Below are 17,083 nucleotides of genomic sequence, written 5' to 3'. Positions count from 1 at the left end.
GCCCAAATGTTTTTCCCTCCACTTTTTCAAATCACTCTTCCTAGTTAAGTCTCCATTGCCCGAGGGTGAGTAGAGACTTTGGGGGCAAATATTGTCCGTATTTTCACCTCCTGACACGTGGCAATGTACATTGACTGGCTCGGATGCTCGTGGACATCTTTGGGGTATGTTACCCCCTGAGGCCTCTCTTCGGGGCGAGGATCCTTCCAAGTGAGGTCATTTGTCTTTTCCAGTTGGTAGGCCATGGGTGTCCTAAAGGTAGATTACCCTTCAAGGTTTGCCCTCGGAGTTGGAGGTTCTCTAGGTGAAGCAATTGTGCAGTAGCTCTCCTCCCTCAGTTGTCCCCCAAGTCCGAGGTTCTGGTTCTCAGACCTAAGACAGGCGCCAGGTGTCAGCCAATGCGGATTTGCAGCGCCAAAGGATCGTCTGACAACCTTTTTGGCGATCCGTCTGCAGTGTTGTTGAGTGTACGACTCGACAATTCACACTTCCACTACGTCGTCTGACATGGAGATATGTACAGTACACCCTGACAGTACCTGGGGCATGTTCCCCATAAAGTAGGTACCTTTCTGCAGTGGGCCCCGCGGATCTCGCCTGAGCCGTGGTCTATATTCAATGTAGCCAAATGCATTGAATTGATATTCATCCCCCAATAATGGGAAGAATGTGTATTAATTACAGATGATTAGTATTAATAACCCCAACCTCTATAAATACGGTAGGGAGTCTCATTGTAAAGGGTTCAGTTTTTTAGAGAGAGAAAGACCATGTACTCAAAGCAATCTAAACGATGTCTGAGAAAACTCCATTGGAGCTTGCCCTAACAAGCTTTCAATCCTCTTAATACTAGTGTAATGCCCCAAATTTCCTAATAAGATTTAGGACCTTGATTAGGAGGTCGAGAGGGCCATAATTGATTTATTGTGTTATTAAATGATAATATGCATGTTTGGGTGTATTAAATATGCATGTGAACCCATTTCTGAGTAATTGGGTGATTTTCATATTTTGGTCATTTTGGGCATATTTGGCATATATGTGATATGTGTGTGGTGCTTTATTATTATTTGGTTATGCTAGGGTTACTCAGCACAAGATGATCCTAGGAGGTAAGCTAGTGGGAAAGTCACAACGCGATTTATTCTTGACTCGGAGTGAGTCAAGGGGTCTTTAGAGCATTACCGGGTTATTGGGTAATGAGAATCAATATTTGGTGATAAATTGGAAGTTAGTGAGATCAGGGGGAAATTCTGGAGGTTTTGACTATTGTAATGACCCAACAATTTCTAAGACCTTTGACCATTAGATCTACTATACATAGCTACTATTTTGGGAAAGATACATAAGAAATATTATAACTTTATTAAATCTCGAAATATTGTATCAAATACATAATAATAGAAAATATGGCATGGGTACCCATTGTTTAAAACATAAAACATAATTTTAAACTAAAGAAAATTGTTTACAAAACTAAATGCGGAAAAACATGATTTAAAAGACTAAAAATAAATAACTTCATCCTCGATCAACACGCAGTCCACACATTCCATCCATCCTCAACACACAAGCCAAGCTACCAAGAATCTTTCCGCCTCGGTATCTAGTTTCCTGCATCACACTAAAAATAATAAAGGAATGAGCCTAATTCCCAGCAAGGAAAAACTACTAACACCAAAAACATACACATAAAATCATATCACAACATATGCTATAAACATATCATAACATATACTAAAAACATATTATAACATATACTATAAACATATTATAACATATCCCATATAAGACTATACTAATAATGGGCATTATGACATGTGATAAACCATCTACGTCCCCTATCTAATATTTGAGGTAGGTTAGATCACATGTAGTGTATGTGTAACGACCCAAATTTACTAATAAGGCTTAAGGGCATCCAAACAGAAGAATCATCCTCTAAAACACATGCATCCAAGACTAATAAATTATTATTACCTTGGGTTCCAGTTGCCTTGAGGGCAGGGCAATTACGCTTCCAATGCCCCTCCTCCTTGCAGTGGAAACATTGTCCTTTAGCCTTCTTGCTAGTTAGCTTTACTCCAACAGGCTTTCAGTTGCCGGTGCCTTTCCAGTTGCTTGCTTCTTAGCTTTCTTTTTTTCCTTCCTTGCCCTTCTCTTCTTGCTCATCGAGGAAGAGGCTAGGTTAGCCTCACCCTGAGCACCCCCGGTAGTAGCAGCCTTCTTCTCAGGTCCTTTACTCGGTCCACCATTTATTCCTTCATACATCTGGAGCTCATTCAATAACTAAGTCATTCCATAGTCCAACTTGTTAAGAAAATAGTTCGTGGTGAACGTAAGGAAACTAGGTGCAAGGCTGTTGAGAATGATTCCAACTTGAGTCTTCTCATCTACTGTTGCTCCATGCAACTCAGCTTCTTGGAAGTAGTTCGTCATCTTAATAAAATGATCACGAACATGTTGGCCAGGTGCCATCCTACAGTTCACATACTTCTTGGTAGCCTCGAAACTAGCTTGCGCTGACTTGTGCCCAAACATTTCTTGGAGTTGCTCCATGATGTCATAAGTAGTTTCGATATCTTCCATCTTAGTCCTTAGCGTTTATGACATGATGGCGAGCATGTAGGCCTTGGCCTTGTTGTTGGCAGCAGTCCAACGATCATACTTCTCCCTCACTGCCTTCGAGGCGTTCTCTCCAGGAAAGTCAGGTTCAGCTTCAGTCATCATGAATTTTGAGTTGTCGCCGATCAACACTATGTTGATATTAGATTTCCATTTCATGAAGTTCTCGCCGGTTAATAACTCCTTGGACAGAAGAGAGATAATGGGGTTGGAGGCCATAGAGCTACAATTATCAATAAAGGAGAAATCAACACATTGTTCGACAAACATTCATTCTTACAAGTTTCAGAAATAGCATAACATATAAACAATGTTTAAAGATAAGTAAATACTAAAAACTTATCTTTCTATTTCTTAGGTTTTTCAACTAGCCATGAACCTATGTGTCCCGATAGGCGAGAGTCACAAATATTCACTTAGTCAAATAGAGAAACAACTCAATTAATAAAACGTCCCAGACTCTTATTAATAACCTATCCATTCGATCAAAGTAACGAAAACACATGTGTCCCGGTAGGCGAGAGTCACAAATATTTCTTACTTTATGAGTTTGACCCATGATTTTGATTATTATAGACTTAATTCCTATAGTCACTGTAGGGATGAGTCTATAGAAGGTCCATCTATAACCATCTATCCTAAGAAATTTAACCATGTTAAGAGTCTAGTGAACACCTTCCGTAGGGAGACGAAATCAAAGCGCCATTAGGCCCCACTAAACCCTAACCTCGTTAAATCAACGGTGGAGATCGAATTCAAAATTTTAAAAACTCATTATTTAATTTTTCTCGATTTAGTATTTTATTCTTTTGAAAATTACCAACTTAGGTTTGCCAAATTATTAAAATAATCAATAAACCATAGTTTATAATTTTCTCATTAATTCTAAAAATTCCCATTGAAAATTAATCCAACAATTAGAATTAATTTGTTTCTAATCAATTATTAGGTCCAACTAAAAGGAATAACCTAATACAATTAAGTCCAACTTAGGTAAATGGGCCTTAACAATTCGAGCTTGCATGGAGGAGAGTTGGGTTCAGTATGTCGGACCCACTACTAAGGATCCCTAACTTCCACACAAAGCTCAAAAAGACAAGAATTTGAACATTCGTTTTATTAATTGTTATTCAATTGATTAAGCCCAATCTAGTAATGCAAAGCAAATGGGCCTTCACAAGTGGAACCACCCACAAGAGATGAATTTAAACTTTACATATTCAATTGGGCCCAAATAAAACCTAACATTTTATGAAAGTTTTATTTGATTTTTCCCACATTTTTCACACAAAAAAAGGGTCATCATTATACTTATATTTAAAGCCCAAATGCAAAAAATAACTTAATAATGATTCTAGATATGTTAATTTTCTTATTAATTGGATGGGCCTAACATGAAAACCTATATGACATGTTACACATCTTTATGTATCATTACATTTATCACCAAAATAAATAAATTAATTGCTAAAATAAATAAATCAATCAATATCTAAAAAGTTATCAAAATTAATTTATTTATTAATTAATTACCATAAAGTTTTACCCAATTGAAAACTTATCACATAATTAATTAAACATAAAATTAATTTAATTGTCATTAAAGAAAATATCTCAAAATTTTAAAATTGGATACTAAGATATTTCTTTAGCACAACAAAAACAAAAAAATATCTTAACCAACTTTTATATTATATATAAATATATATATACACGTATACGATTATGATTTTTTTTTAATTATATATATACGGTTATTTTTAAAATATATATATATAAACATATATATATAATATATATATACATATAATATATATATATACATATACGATTAAGTTTTATATATATATATATAATATATAAATATATATAATAAATATTAAAGAAATGGGTTTGCCAACTACCAAAAAACAAAAAATTGTGCAATTTTTCAATGAGCATTTTATCAAGCACCAATTAAGATCTGAAAATGCATGAAAAAAAATGACAACTTAAATTAGCAATATGACACATAAACATTCAAAACATTCATATCAAATTTCATGTGCCATCCAATTAAACTTTTAAAATTAAACATGTCAACAAACATATATAATCATGCATTCTTAACATCTAGATCTAGGCAACCTAGGCTCTGAGGCCAATTGTAGGATCTTGGAATTTAAATCTAGATGCATGCTTCCTATTATTTTTCTAAACACATAATAGAAACATAGAATAACATGACATACATATGAACATTAGATTCGTAAATTAACATAAACACAATGATGATTGAAGTAGATCAGCAACACAGTCTTCCTCACCAAGCCTTTGATCAACCTAGAACTAGTGTGGGCTGGTTCTCAACACATGAGATAGAGATCTAGAAAAGAAGAAGAGATAGTGGCTAAGAAAGGATTAGAGTGTCTAGGTTTTCACTTACCCAATGAATCAACTGAGACTGACTTCTGAAAACCCTAGATATCATATTCCTTATATAGACAACTTAATAGGCTTTATTTAAATTTAAATTTTGAATTAATTAAAATAATAAACAAAAAGATAAAAGCCTTAGGCTCCCACAAATGGACTTGGGCCCAATACATTTATTTTGAATTTAAATCCTAATTGGGCCTAAATTCAAAATCTTTTATTTATTTATTTTAATTAATTAATTAAATCCTTATACAAATTAACTAATTATAATTTGAAACTTGATTTAATTTTATTTATTTATATTGACACAAATTTATCAATATTAATAAATTTACCCAAAGATTCTCTTTTATTATCTAAATCTCATATCTCTATAAATTTTCCAAAATTGACCTAGTCAACTTTAAAAAATCCTAATTGATAATTAAATCAATTAATTGAGACATTCTAGATGATTTACTCAAAGGTGATGCGGGGACCATGGATCCATGAAATCAAGCTCCAATAAGTTACCGTGAATTTATTTACAAATAATTTCACTACCTTATTAATTCCTCGTGACTCCACTATAGACTTGGAATTGAACTCTTGAATTCATAGAACGTATTTTCCAAACCATAAATACGTTATTCATTGTTATAACCATTAGAGTTAGTCAATCCTCTATCGATGACTTACTAACAAGCTGGGTGAAAATTACCGTTTTACCCCTCATCAGTATTTTATCCTTAACTCCCACTAAGTTCCTTATAAATGATATTTCCGTGAACTTAATCACAGAAATGAGATCTCAATCATTTAACCTTTTGAACAAAGCAATTAAGGAAATCATCTTTTCACTTCTCATACAGAAGTTATAGATTTCATATTTATGAATAATACTCCCACTCAATTACATTACTAAATCTCCAAGATGTAAGTATGGGCTAGACCGTAGGGTAAGCTGGTAACGAACAAGTCAAAAGATTTAAATAATATAATTAGCAGAATATTATCACTTAGAATTAAGATCGACTTAACATATGGTCAACGTTGTGATATTGATTAGATTCGATAACAATGATGCTTATTTATCAATCAATATTCAATATCGGTCCTATTCCGATGTAACCAAATACATCCGATCATATCTACTTGGTCAATGCCTTGGACAAGACATAACACTCCTAATGTGTAAGTAGATCATATCGTAGATTTCCTAATCAGTGAAAATTCAATGCACTGATCTAATCTAGGACTTGTTCTTTTGAACATATAATTACAACTATAATCCACTGTGACCCAGTCACCATAATTGTAACTATCCATATGTTCAGGATTTTATGAATGTTTGTATTAATTGAATAAACATGTAATAAAACAAGCGAACAATGCAATTGAATAAACAAAATGATTTCTACTTCTTTTATTGATAATAATAACATGTTACATAAGAAATATGGTTTTATTAAGGGCATAAAACCCAACAGAAATATTAATCAAACCTTATGTTATAATTAATATTCTTAAACTATAGGTTAAACTTATAAAATCCATAACTATTGCTAGGAGTTTCCAACTAAGTCCCGGTTTGAACCAAAATCCATGAAATCTAACATACTACAAATTAATACTAGATATTGCTACTACTACTACTACTATCTAACTAACTAAGTAAAATTATGGGACCCTACAACTATTTTGCCCCCGGGGATGTTTTTGGGACCCCGAGCATTAGGATTTGTTTGAGGCTACTTAAGCTTGACGTAACCTTTAAAGGAATAAAAAGAACGTTCAGGAAGTTCTCTCTCCCTCTAAGTTCCATTTTCGTCTCTCGATCGCATTTTCAAAGGAAACTTAAGTTATAGGACTCGGATTCAAGCGAGGATCGAGGCATAGCGATCCTAGGAAATATTAGAAGCTTATTAGCCGGAGGATTTAGTTGGAAACAACTCAATCAGAGGTAATCCAAGTTTTAAGTTTTTTAAAGTTTTTAAGCTTGAATTGGACTTTGTGTTTTGATGAGTTTTTATTAGATTTGAGACTTGGGTTTTGTGGGTTTTGGATCATGGGGATGTTTGGGAACTTTAATTTTTTAGTTCGGAGATGTTTGGATAGGTTTTTGGGAGATTTTAAAAGGTTAAAATCAGGGAAAAATGGTTGGCCCGAGGTTGGGCCGCGGCCCAAGCTCGATGAAGCAGGTGGCAAATTGTGTGAGCTCTGGGGGTCGCGACACTGGGTATAGGGCGCCGCGGCACTTGCCCCTGGTGTTCTTGTTTTGGCTGGGGGCCGCGGCTCAGTGTGTTGGGGTCGCAGCGCTTGAGGGTATTTATGGCTGAAATGATGTTTTAAGCTTGGGAACTCAAACCTTAGGCTGCGGGATCGTTCCTACTACCCAGTTTAGTGGGATTTGATGTCTCGGAGACTTGGTCTTGGTTCCGGGATTGGTTTTAGAACTTGAACTCATTGGATCACCATTTATGGTTGTGACTAGGTTATCACTAGAGGCTTGGAGTAAGGATCGTGCTTGTGGCTTGCTTATTGGTAACCTATGCTTGGACCAAAGGTAAGAAAAATGCATCTGATATGTGACATGCATGGTTATTCTTGATGCATGTTGGATGTTTAAATGTGAACATTGATAGCATATTGAATGCTTAGCATTCTTGCTCACTTTTATATGGTTTTTATTGAGGCATGTTGGGTGTTTAAATGTGATGCATGCGATGCACGAGAAACATGTGATTAGGACATGCCATGAATATAGACTATGACACAGTTCAGAGCTTGAGTCTCTGTGTTTATGCGTGATTCCAATTATGCTATACATTGTTAAGTAAGCATGTTGAATGCCCTGTATTTGGATATTTGACATATGATATTTGTTTGGTAGCATTGCTTACTTGTGCATGGCCCTGATCATTCAGATTTGGCATTGGTCGTGTGTTACCGACCTGGGAGCCAGAAATGGCATAAGCGTCATAAACGCAGAGCCGATAAAAGATTAGATTTAATCGACATCTGCATTAGATGACTCAACATGAGCATTAATGCCAGACCGACCTCAAGTTTGATGAAAACTAAAAGTGCTTGTGTGACTTACCCATCAGTCACTCATCTGTTTAAGCTAGTGACTTACCCATCAGTCACTCATCTGTTTAGAGCCATTGCAAGAAAGCCCAGGTGACGGTTCCGTCACACAACTAGGGGTGCTAAACCTCATAGTGACTTGCTTGTCAGTCACTCATTATGGTTTAACAGAACCTCAAAGTGATATTCACTCATCTGTTTAGGGCTATAAGCTATGTATGATCATTTTGCTCATCATTTGCATGGCTTTGGGTGATGAGCCCCGTAGTGACTTGCTTGTCGGTCACTCAGTATGGTTTACCAGTACCTCAAGTGTTAAATCACTCATTTGATTAGGATTGACTTGATAGTCATCCAATCAGGAGGGCAGGATTTCTTATCCTAGATTCCCCAGCATTATTTGAATTTACTTGCATGCTTGAATAGAGCTATGTTTGCTAGGCATGCCAAATATAATTTGATATCATGATATGACTATTCATGAGCATATTGAGTTTTCTTGCTGGGCTTCGGCTCACGGGTGCTATGTGGTGCAGGTGAAGGCAAAAGAAAATTGTACCATCCTTGAGTTTGAGAGCTTAGGTGATGATGTGTACATATGCAACTGCTCGACCGCCACGGCCGAGGTTTGAAGGAGAGGAACTAGGGTTAAACCCTGTTTTGCCGCTTAGATCGGCTTGTTGTAAATATTTTCTTGTAATAGACCTTTAAATTATATTTTTGGGATCCCAATGTATACAGTAAACGTTCTAGTGAAACGTTATATCTTAACCGAATTTTTTAATACCTAAACCGCTAATCATACTTAGTTACACATTTATGGCCAAATGACTCGATTAGCGAGTTTAGCACTGTTTATAATGTGCACCGTAACGGTCCCTGGAGTTTAGGGCGTGACAACTAAAGACTCGTGGAGTAGGGCTTTTTTATAGCCTGGACCACGTCAAAACTATTGTGTTCTTGTTGTTTATTTCTTTAATCTCTCGTTTTAAGGTTGATCGCAAAAAATGCAGTCAACACACCTAAACATGCAAATACAATCATATTATAATATAACTCACATAATTCATGTAATCATGCATATAATCACATATTAAATCAAGTATTGCCCTCCTGGCCCCCTAATCAAGGCACTAAGCCTTATTAGGGAAATCGAGACATTACAACAATCATTTCCAATATATTTAGAGGAAATTAATTTATATATTCTAACTGGATTGATATCTTAAATGTATTATTTAATTCTTTTCAATAGTATAAATGTAACGCCCTACTTCCTTAGAGTCGTTACTAAGTGAGTTTAAAACGTGCAACTAACTCGCTAATCGAGGTTTTAGGTTAAAAGTGTAGCTAAACTGTAATAAAAAGTCATCTAAAGACATTTAATATGAAAATGTGGTCATTCATTGAAATTGAAAAGTGTTATACATTTGGGATCCCAAAATATGGTTTAGAAAATACTTTACATCTCAAAATACATTTAAGGTCGACCTAAGCGACAAATCAACCAAATACATTACATTTTCCCAAAATAACCCTTGTCGTGGCCGCCAGGTGGGCCGAACATGTATCCGTCGCTTCATGCTCTTTGTAACGCCCTAAGTCACTATGGTTGCTTCCTAGAATGACGACTGGCCCTACAAACCAACACAAGTCTTTCCAGCGTGCTTTTTCCTCACTCGCACGCTTCCTGGGAGTTCCAGGAGGTCACCCATCTTGAGATTACTCCAGGTCAAGCACGCTTAACTTTGGAGTTCTCAAGTGATGGGCTATCAAAAAGAAGATGTATCTTGTTGATATAGGTAGTACCCATCAATCCATTTAAGCCCTCTTCAACTGTGTAGTCCCATACCTACACAGTCTTAGAATCATCACACTTGACCTTCCCCAGGCGGTGTGGGATTGCACAGCTTTTACCCGGTCTTTCCCCCTACAGATCACGGGATTATGAATGTCACACTCTCTGTACTCATGGTTGGTCGACCTTTCCTTTGCCCTTACCTGCACCATAAAGCACCTGTGAGCCGAAGCCCAGCAAGAAAACTCAACATAAAACAGATAACATATGCATATTTATCAACATCATATAACAAAGCATCCAACAGTGTAACGCCCTTGTTACTCCAGAACAGTTACGGTGAACCGAAATTTGACTCGCTACCCAAGTCCTTTGGTTAAAAACGTGCTTCTAAGTGTTATTAACAGGCTAAGGTGGAAAACAAATAAAAAGGAAATGATATATTTTATTAAGTATATAAACTGTTCATGAGCTCTTCAAAAACATTTACAAGTTGTTTATTACACAAAATGGTCATTACTATTTCAAATTTACAATCCCGCCGACCTAAGCGGCAAAAATAGGGTAACCCCCTAGTTCCTCTGAGAACTCCTTGGCCGTGGTGGTCAAGCGACCGCATATGTACACATCACCACCTAAGCTCTCCACTCAAGGCTGGCTGAGCTTTTCTTTCCCTTTACTTGCACCACATAGCACCCATGAGCCAAGGCCCAGCAAGAAAACACAATATAGCATGATATAATATCAACAATGTTCATAATAATCATTCAGGACTATCAGTCCAAAACAGATAAGTGACAGTCACAGAAGTCACTAAATTGGGTATAGCTCCCTTTAGCCTTGTGACAATAGGGTCACCGGGGCTTAACAGATAAGTGAACCTTTCACTAGCTCAAAGCAGGATAGGTGCATGGTGACTGGTCACCAACATAACCTTCCTCATGACCATAGAGTCATAACCCTGGAACATCGTTCCCTAGCCATGCGACGAACGGTCACCTAGGCCCTTGGCCCTGGCTCTCAGTAACTAGTCTTAGACTAGCCAAGCACTTATAAGTTTCGTTGACCTTAGGGTCGATCCAGCATTAATGCCTTAAAGCCATTCAATGCTGATATCGATTAGATCTAATCTTCATTCGGCCTTGCGTTAAGGACGCTTATGACGTTTCTGACTCTTAGGTCAATGCCATATACAAGTAAACAACATTCACTAGCATTTAATATGCAATCCATGTCCACATTCATCAACCAACATGCCTCAATAACAATCATGCATGTCACATACTCAGGGTGCAGTTTTCTTACCTCCTGTTCGAGCGAGAGATATAACAAGAACGACTCCTGAGAACGATCGACCTTTTGGTTCCTTAGCGGTTACCTGGTCATAACCAATTATGGGATTCCATCAATAAAATGAATAACAAAGGTTCCCAAATCAAAACCTAGCCTCCGAGAAATTGAATCCTACTAAACCGGGTAGTAGGACCGATCCCGAGGCCTAAGGCTAGAATCCCCAAGCCAAAAACTCATTTCTGGCCAAAATGCCACTAAGGGTCGCGGCCCTCCCTAGCCATGCCGCGGCCCGCCCCTCAAACAGAGGTGGCCTCCTTCAGTACCCACCATGAGCCGCAGCCCTCCCTGGCCATGGCGCGGCCCAACCTACACTTTAGCCAAAACTCTGGTTTTTTTTCCTCCCTTGCAATTTTCCTTGAAACCAACCTTCCAAACCAAATCAAAACACCACCCAAACATCCAATACAACCCCTAAACTTTATCTACATCACACCCTCATCAAAACCCAAGTTAAACACCAACCAAAACTTCCATTAATTCCAACTATCCACAACAAAACCACAAGCTGAAAACTTAAACCAAAACAGAGCAAACCAGGGAACTAGTGGCTAGAAACTTACCTCAAACTCAGGTTGTGATGCTCTTCAATGGTAGAACACTCTCCCAAACTCCCAAGACTTATTTCCCAAGCTTGAATCCTTAACAATATCTCAAAAATCACAAAGAAAATGAAGGGAAGATAGGTACGGGAGAAGCTTCAAGTATACTCTGTTTTCTACCTCTTTCTCAACTCAAAAATGGTTATATCTATCCTAGGGGTAAAAAGACCACAATACCCCTAGGTCTAATTAAGGTGTAATGACCCACTAATCTAGACTCTTGGACCATTATCGAACTATACAAATTCTTACTAAAACATACATTTGCGAAAATACCATAATTTATTATAAACTTGTAGAAACAAAGGTTACTTTCATAATAATAAGTAGGATATGGGTACCCATTGTCTTTAAAACAAAAATAACTTAAAGTAAAAAGAGTTACATAGAAAATGCGGAAAATACATTTAAAACCATAAAAAAAAACATAAACAAGACTACATCCTCGAATCGAATAACGCTCGGCCCCTTGACTCCATTTACCATCGATACACATCCTCTAAGCGTCCCGAATCTTTCCACCTCTAAAGCTTATTTCCTGCACATAAACAGAAAGGAATGAGCCTAATGCCCAGCAAGGAAAATCTAACACATAGTCATAAACATAAACATAATTTCATAATAATGTAAAGACATATCATAACACATAATTCACTTATTATAATGGCCATTATTACTTGGGGTCCCATAAACTAAACAAGCATATGCCCATGGGATTAGTGGGGTCCTACTAGCTAAGTAGGTCATATGCCCATAACCCATTTGGGGTCTTGTTAGTCATATGGGTCATATGCCCAAGCCTAGAAACATATATACATATCATAACACATTTAATAACATAAAACATATAGATAACATAAGCACATAACATATTGATTCTAGCCTATTTTCCTTACCAAAGTTACCGGGATAAAATGGACTGAGTTGGGACTTTTTGGAACACTCCTAAAACCATAATGAACAAGAGTGAGTCTAAAGAAAGGAGATGAAATGAAAGAGATGGAAAGACTAAACCATAAAAACATACTTACCGACTTATAAGCTTAAGAACTTGGATTCCCTAACCAAAATAAGAATGAGGTTAGGAAATTGAGTAGAAGACTAAGAGAAGGAAACATAATACATAAAGGAACTAGAGTTTGGTTACCTCAAAGATTTGCAAGATCAATCTAACCTCCACCGAAATACTATAGAACTCACTTCCCAAAGTGTTTGATAAGCTTATGATGTTTAAGCTTATAGTTTTTTCCCAAACCAGGTGTTTACACTCTCACACTCACTTAACACCAGCAGCTTCTGAACTTAGAGCAAATGGTGAATAATGGCTGGGTACTAGGTCCTATTTATAGAGTTTGGAGATGAAAAGATCTTGATTTTACTTGAATAAAAATAATGGCTTTTTAGGTGAAAATCATTTGAATAATCGTTCAGCAGAGGCTGAAGACTCGTTCAAAAGATGCTGGACTTATGAAGAAGTTTGAATGGCTGAAAGGAAAAGAATTCAAAAACAATTGAACATATGCTGAAGGAGGCGATATATCGCCCCCTGTAGGCGATATATCGCCTGGGCCAGTATGCCCAAGGCGACCGTGCATCGTTTCGTGTTTTCCGTATCTACGTGCTGCGACATATCGCCCCCTATAGCTGCGATATATCGACACTCGCTGAATATTTAAACACGAAATTACACATTTTTAGCTAAGTTTGAATGGAGTAAACAGCCTTGACTAAGCCCTCAACGTACTCAAAGCTGCTGACTGACCCTATAACATTCAAACTTTACTCCTTATTAGATTTAATCCTCCAAAATACTTAATCCTTAATTACCATTCATAACATGTGCTTCAAATCCTATTGGTTGAGGTCTAAACCTTATAATATAATAAATATGATCCTTAATATCAGTCACTTTAATCAAACCTTAGGTTATACTTAATATTCTTAAACTATAGATTAAACTTAGAAAATCTATAAGTACTACTATGAGTGTCCAAATAATTCCCGGTCTGAACCAAAAATCCATAGTAACAAAGATAATGCTATAAATACTATCATACTACTATCTATCTTAGCTAAGTAAAGTTCTTGGACTCTACAATTCTCCCCTACTAAAAAGAATTTCGTCCTCGAAATTTACTTATCACATAACTCCGAATACCAGCCTTGCATGTCCTCCTCTAATTCCCACGTTGCCTCGCATTCAGAACAATTGCTCCATAGGACTTTGACTATAGGAAGGCTCTTAGACCGTAACTACTTCATCCCTCTATCTAGGATGCTAACCGGTCGTTCCTCGTAACTTAAGTCTTTCTGGAGTGCTATGGTATCGTATTTGAGGACGTGAGATGGATCTGACACATATTTGCGTAGCATCGAGATGTGGAAGACGTTGTGACTATCGGCTAGTGCTGGCGGTAGGGCTAGTCTATATGCAACTGTTCCCACCTTGTCCAATATCTAAAAGGACCTATGAATCGGGGACTAAGCTTGCCCTTCTTTCCGAACCGCTTGACACTTTTCATAGGAGATATCTTGATCTCCAACTTGGAATTCCACATCGCGTCGCTTGGTATCCGCATATCTTTTCTGACGGCTTTGAGCAGCCAGCACACGCTGTCTACTAAGCGTTACTACTTCTTGAGCTTGTCTAACAGCTTCAGGCCTTAGAAGCTGCCTTTCTCCTACCTCGTCCTAGTGCAACGGTGATCGGTACCTTCGTCCATATAGAAACTCATAAGGTGCCATTCCGATCGTTGACTGGTAGCTGTTGTTGTACGAGAACTCGATCAGTGGTAAGTACTTGTTCCACGATCCTCCGAAATCAAGTACACATGCGCGTAGCATATCCTCTAAAATATGAATCGTATGCTCGGACTGCCCATCTGTCTGAGGATGGAAAGTTGTACTAAGGCTTAACTTAGTACCCATAGCTCGCTGTAAGTTTCTCCAAAATCTTGACGTAAATACTGATCCCCTATCTGACACTATCGTTTTGGGGATTCCATGCAATCATACAATCTCTTGGATGTAGATATCTGCATATTGGTCTGCCGTGCATATCGCCCCCTATAGCTGCGATATATCGGCACTCGCTGAATATTTAAACACGAAATTACACATTTTTAGCTAAGTTTGAATGGAGTAAACAGCCTTGACTAAGCCCTCAACGTACTCAAAGCTGCTGACTGACCCTATAACATTCAAACTTTACTCCTTATTAGATTTAATCCTCCAAAATACTTAATCCTTAATTACCATTCATAACATGTGCTTCAAATCCTATTGGTTGAGGTCTAAACCTTATAATATAATAAATATGATCCTTAATATCAGTCACTTTAATCAAACCTTAGGTTATACTTAATATTCTTAAACTATAGATTAAACTTAGAAAATCTATAAGTACTACTATGAGTGTCCAAATAATTCCCGGTCTAAACCAAAAATCCATAGTAACAAAGATAATGCTATAAATACTATCATACTACTATCTATCTTAGCTAAGTAAAGTTCTTGGACTCTACATAAGGTTTCTAAAGGCTCCCAAGGGCGAAATTGGTTTTTTCCACCTATCTCGTCAATCATAATTAACGCTCTCCAATTTCCACTATTCTCGATAATCTCAAACACCAATAATTCACATCTCGTTACCCTTTAATTCCTGGCAGCGCTCTAATCATTAAAATCACCCTGAGACTCATCCCGAGCCCCGAACTTAGACCTGTTATGACTAGACCGCTAATCAACAATCCAAGATCGTCTCATGCAGAATAGCTCGAACAAACCCACATTATAATGTGGTCTCAACAACATATCACCGACATACATACAAATATACAATTATACCATCAACGGGCCAAATTACCATCACACCCCTGTAATTAGAATGTGGACTCACATGCATGCATTTAACATCATATTATAATATAATTCACATATACATGCATATTATCAATTAATGGCATAATTACGCAAGTATGGCCCTCCCGGCCTACTAATCCTGCCATTAAACCACATCGGAGAATTCGGGGCATTACAAACAGGCTAAACACATGGCGGCCATGTCGTCCCAGGCGCTTTACCAGGCCCCGTGTTCGCGGTCTTCACCAAGAGGATGACTCGGGCATCCCAATAGGGTCTTGCCCTAACGGCCTACACTCCGTGTGCTGAACGTCGTTCTCGGCCCCTTGCAGTTCTCGACTTTGCACTCCACATGTTAAATGTTGTTCCCGGCCCCTTGCCGTACTCGGCTTCCTGTCGTTCTCGGCCTTCGCCGTTCATTCACAAATATGAAATACATATTATAATATCAACAAACATTTAAACATATACTAAACATAAACAATAGGGCTACACCCTGCAATTCAATCACATAGGGCCATGTCCTGCAATACCACAGTAGGGCCATGCCCTGCTCTACTGGTACAACAGTTTTCTTACCTTAAATCCAAGTGCTAGTTGCCAAGCAAGCAAACACGACCTCTGAGAACGATCCTCTCCCGAGTCCTAGCGGTAGCCTAGTCACAAACCACAAGTAACGTTCTCATTACTAATCGATTCATAATTGTACCTCGGAACCAATCCTGTAACGCCCCAAACTCCAGGGACCATTACGGTGTGCCTTGTAAACAGTGCTAAACTCGCTAACCGAGTCATTTGGCCAAAATCGTGAACTAAGTATGATTAGCGGTTTAGGGATTAAAAACTTTGGTTAAGATGTAACGTTTCACTAGAACGTTTAATATATACATTGGGATCCCGAAAATATAATTTCAGAGTCTATTACAGAAAATATTTACAACAGGCCGTTCTAAGCGGCAAAACAGGGTTCAACCCTAGTTCCACTTTAAACCTCGGCCGTGGCAGACGAGCAGCTGCATATGTACACGTCATCACCTAAGCTCTCCAACTCAAGGATGGTCTAGCTTCCTCTTGCCTTTACCTGCACCACGTAGCACCCGTGAGCCGAAGCCCAGCAAGAAAACACAATATAACATGATATAATATCAATAGATAACATGACATGATATCATCAGGTAACATGATATAATATCAATAGATAACATGATGTAATATCAACAGATGACATGATATAATATCAACAGTAATTGTATTGGTTACTTAGGACCAACAGCTTAAGCAAATAGGTGACAATAGCCAAAAGTCACAGAAGTGGGTACAGCACTCTCTTCAGCCATGTGACGATAGGGTCACCAGGGCT

This window comes from Humulus lupulus, chromosome 3, assembly GCF_963169125.1.
Source record: "Humulus lupulus chromosome 3, drHumLupu1.1, whole genome shotgun sequence".
In the NCBI taxonomy this organism is placed as follows: Eukaryota; Viridiplantae; Streptophyta; class Magnoliopsida; order Rosales; family Cannabaceae; genus Humulus; species Humulus lupulus.
This window is presented reverse-complemented; position numbering follows the sequence as displayed.